Here is a 5,123-nt window from a genome sequence, read left to right as displayed (position 1 = left end):
ACTAGCTAGCCTTAGTATTAATATAATTATATTCTAGTTCTATATTTTTCTTTTTAATTAATTAGCTTTATACTTTATATTATTATTTAGAAATTAATTACTTATAAATTAAGCTTATTATACTTCTATATTATAACTTAATTAAGTTTTCTACTAAAGTAATTTATCTTAATATTATATAAGTTTAATTATACTAAATTCTCTACTTAAAATCTTTTTAGCTAAATATTACTATTTATTAGTAGCTTTTTATTACTACTACTAGTTATAAGTAATTATAGCTTATACTAAGTTAGTACTTTTCTTTAAGTACTAGAGAAATACTACTACTTACTTTTATAGTATTATTTTAAAATACTTAGTTATTTCTATAAAAATAACTAAGCTTAAGTTATACTTATATATAGCTTTATTTATACTTATATTAATAACTATTAAATTATAGTTATTTAAAGCTAATTAGTATACTATAAAGTAATCTATTTAGTTAATTTACTTAAAGTAAATAACTACTTAAAGAATTACTTATACCTCTTAGTCAACTTATTTTATATCTTTATTTATTTAAAAGTAGTAAGAAGTTAAAAGTAGCTATTAAATACTAACTAAATAGTAAAGAGTTATTTATAACTTACTTAACTAGTTTAATTCTTTATTTATAATAATTTATAATAGAAACTTATAAAAATACTACTAGTAAGTCTTAAAATATTTTATATATTTTTTTATACTTATTATAGTTATTGCCTTGAGCTAAATATATTTAAATAAATAGTTTATAATAACTATAAAGTACTATATATCTTTCTTTTTCTTAGTAAGTAGGTTTATTATAAAGTTATATTAAGAACTAGCTTTATAGGCAACTATATATAAGTATTACTAGTATTAACTATAAACTTAAGGAGAGAAAAGAGAGAAAGAGAAAGCTCTCTGTTCTCTCTTTTCTACTTATTATATATATATAAGTCTAATATATATCTAAAGAGTATTTAATAAAGCACTAATATAGTACTTTATACCTACTTAAGCTTATAGCTTAAGTTTATTATAAGTTAATAGAGATCTAGGTTTAATACTAATTAGCAATAAAAAGAAGTTATAGTAGTTCTTAATAAAGCTATTAGCTTTTATAACTACTATAATAGTAGTAGTTATATATAAAGCGCACTATATCTTTTATTATTTTATTTTAATAAAAATTTCTATATAAAATATTAAATATAGTGTTATATTTTAAATAGCTAGATAGTAGTAATTTATATATATATTAAGTTAAAGCTATTATTAAAGGTTTCTACTTTAGTACTTATAACTAACACTTATAACTAACCTTAATACTATAGTTTTCTATATATACTTATTATATAGTTAAATATTTATTTCTATATATCTACCTTTAAAGAAAACTTTCTTATATTATTTTATACTACTTTAATATAATACTAAAAGGTAGCATTTTAAGCTAGCTTTATTTCCTAAAGGCTTTAAAGCTATTTATCTTAAAATATATTATACTAATTAAGTTTAAGTATAAAGTTATTATAAACTACTATTTCTATAGTATTTACTAAGTATAATAATATACTTACTGCTCTTAATAGTTATATAATATACTTAAAATAAAAGAGTAGTATATTTTTATTTTAGTTTTACTATAATAAAGTATTTAGTCTTACTAACTATAAACTTAAGTAGTATTATAAAAAGAAGTTAAATAATAATAGTATTTCTACTTATTAAGCTTACTATTTTAATATCTCTTTTAGTTCTATAAAGTACTTTAAGTTTTTATAATTTATAAGTATTATAAATAAACTAGCTATACTATAAAGCTTTACTAACTATATCTTTAAATAAGTAACTATAGCTAGTAACTTTTTATTATAAATTATATAGTTATATTTTACTACTTAAAGTTATATTAAGTAGTAAGCTACTAAGTAGAGAATACTATAAGTATACTAAGATAAGTAGCTACTAATAGTATTCTTTAAGTAGTTTATTTCTACTATTATATTTTTATTAAAATTCTACTAGTAAAGTACTAAGTATATTATAAAGATAGTCTTTAATTTTTAGAAGGCTTTATTTTACTAGAAAGTTTAATAAAAAAAAACTTCTTTTTTTATTAATTTTAAAAAAGAAATAAATTAGTATTAATCTACCTCTTTATTAGTAGCTATATTAAGATTAATATACTAGGGATTAGTTTAGTAAGCTTATAAAATAATATAGAACTACTAATTTACTATAATAAGCTTATATAAAATAATATTAATACTATAAGTTTAAGCTATATTTAATGCTAAGATAGAGGCTAAGATATTACTACTACTAACTAAAGTCTAGAACTTTAAGAACTTATTTAATAAAAAAGAAGCTATTATATATAATTTATATTTTATAAAAAGTAGTATATATATTTAACTTAGTAAACTATTTTACCTCTACTAAGATAGTATTTTCTTTACTAGTAGAAGAAAGTAGTAATTTTATTTTATAACTTTATTAAGTACTTTATAGTTAATATAAAACTACTAACCTCTACTTAGTTTCTTTGCTAGTAGTACTAAGGCTATAGCTAGTAAAGTACTTACTTATATTTATTCTTTATTTATAAAGTTTATAATTTACTTATAAATTTCTAGTAAGCACTTATAAAGTATACTATATAAAGAGGCTTAAAGAAGTTTTAGTAGTATACTATTTACCTCTTTTCTTAAGTAAATATAATAATTAGAGAAGTCTTTATAAAAAGATAGTATAATAGCTTCTTTTTTATTAAATAAGTTCTTAAAGTTCTAGACTTTAGTTAGTAGTAGTAATATCTTAGCCTCTATCTTAGCATTAAATATAGCTTAAACTTATAGTATTAATATTATTTTATATAAGCTTATTATAGTAAATTAGTAGTTCTATATTATTTTATAAGCTTACTAAACTAATCCCTAGTATATTAATCTTAATATAGCTACTAATAAAGAGGTAGATTAATACTAATTTATTTCTTTTACTATTAGTCTCTCTACTATATTAATTACTAGCTTTTATATAGCTATATATATATTTACTTTATAGCGCTTTATTTATAGTAGCTTTAATATTATATCTCTAGTAAGCTTTAGCACTATATAGGCTATAACTAGAAATTTCTAGCTATTTATATCTACTTAGAATCTTACTAAGTAGAATATAAATAAGTATAACTTATGCTATTATTAACTACTTTACTTAGTCTTAATAGTAGCATATACTTAATATACTGCCTTTAATAGTATTTACTATAGTTTATACTATTATATATACTTCTTACTTATAACTATATAATAATTATAGCTAGTATTTACTTAGATATTAATAAACTTAAGTTTATTAACTAAAATAAAGATAAGAAAAAGTATTATATTTATTTCTGTTAGCTAGAAAATAGAGGTGCATGCGCTGTATGTAATTGCGCAGTATTTAAGGTTAATTTGCGTCTCTAATTGCTGGAGCGCGTTCTACTTTTGCGTAGTGCAGTTAACCTTGCGATTTTCCGCTAACAGTTATAAGCCCGGTCGCCGCAGGCCCTGCGCTGCACAGTCGCATGTTCGAACCCTATTACAAGCACAATAATTTTATAGAGTCCTACTACAACTATTACTACAATTGCAATTGCGCTAACTATTTACAGCTACTATTATAGCGACACAATACCTACCCGTTAACAGTACAGCAAAGCTCCAGCGCACTTATACAGCTTACAGCGCTAAGAGGGCTGAAAGCTGGGGGGGTATGTCAGCCAGAAAATAGAGGTGCATACGCTGTGTGTAATTGCGCAGTATTTAAGGTTAATTTGCGTCTCTAATTGCTAGAGCGCGTTCTACTTTTGCGTAGTGTAGTTAACCTTGTGATTTTCTGCTAATAATTTCTAAATTAGTTTTATTTAAACTTTATATTTAGTCTACTTATATAGTATATATATAGTTTATTATATAGTACTATACTTTTAATAAGAGCTTTATTATAAAGGCTTATTATTTTTTAACTTAGCTTTATTAGTACTATTCTTTAATAAGTTCTTTATTATTATAACTTATTTTATAGCTACTAGTTAAAGCTATTTTAGTATATATAAAGTATACTTCTATATTTAATATTTACTTAAGCTATAATATAAATATTACTCTACTTTTTATTTTTTAGCTAAGATAGCTTTTATTACTTATTAAGCTCTTTACTTCTAGCTCTTTATAAAAATAAAGTTAAAGTATAAGCTTCTCTACTCTCTTGCCTTTAGTTTATATTAGCTTTATTAATACTTATTATTAATATATCTTTATTTTAAAGCTAACTACTTACTAAGAAAGTTTAGTTTCTACTATATTGATTATAAAGTTTCTTCTCTAAGTAATATAACTTAAAATTTATAGTAAAGTATTATAGCTTTATAATTACTAGTTAGTATAAAGTATAGAAAATATTTTAGCTAAGAATTACTTTATATATTTCTTTACTTAAGAATTAATAAAGCTTTACTAATTTAACTATATTAATTTAGTTTACATTTTTTATTAATACTATTTTATTTTTAAACTAAATAAAGAAGTCTATAAATATTTTATTTAAGTATTACTATATTTAGTTTAATTTAATAAAAGCTAATTTTTATTAATAAAAGTTAAAGTATATAGTAGCTAAGTAGTTAAGAAATATAGTTAAGTTATAGTTTATAAATACTTTAACTTTATAGTAAGAAGCAACTTATTTCTAGATCTTTATAGAGAAGTTCTAAAAAACTAAATTCTACTAGTTATAAGTACTATTAATAAATACTTTATTAGCCTTTAATTTATATAATATAAAGCTTTACTATATAGTAAATATAGACTTATCTCTCTTAAAGAGAGGCTTTATTTTAATTAGCTTTTATTTTAGCTTATATAGTAGTATTAGCTATATACTTAAATAAAGAAAGTATAAAGAATTATTTAGTATATTAAGTACTAAGCTAGAGAATATAATATACTACTATATTAATTTATAAATTAATTATACCTAGTTATTAATAGTTTTCTAGAGAGTAGCTACTTTAGCTTAAGTACTTAATAGTATTACTTTACTAGCTAACTAGCTAATAG

The sequence above is a fragment of the Metarhizium album genome, assembly GCF_000804445.1.
Source record: "Metarhizium album ARSEF 1941 chromosome Unknown scaffold_61, whole genome shotgun sequence".
Classification (NCBI taxonomy): domain Eukaryota; kingdom Fungi; phylum Ascomycota; class Sordariomycetes; order Hypocreales; family Clavicipitaceae; genus Metarhizium; species Metarhizium album.
This window is presented reverse-complemented; position numbering follows the sequence as displayed.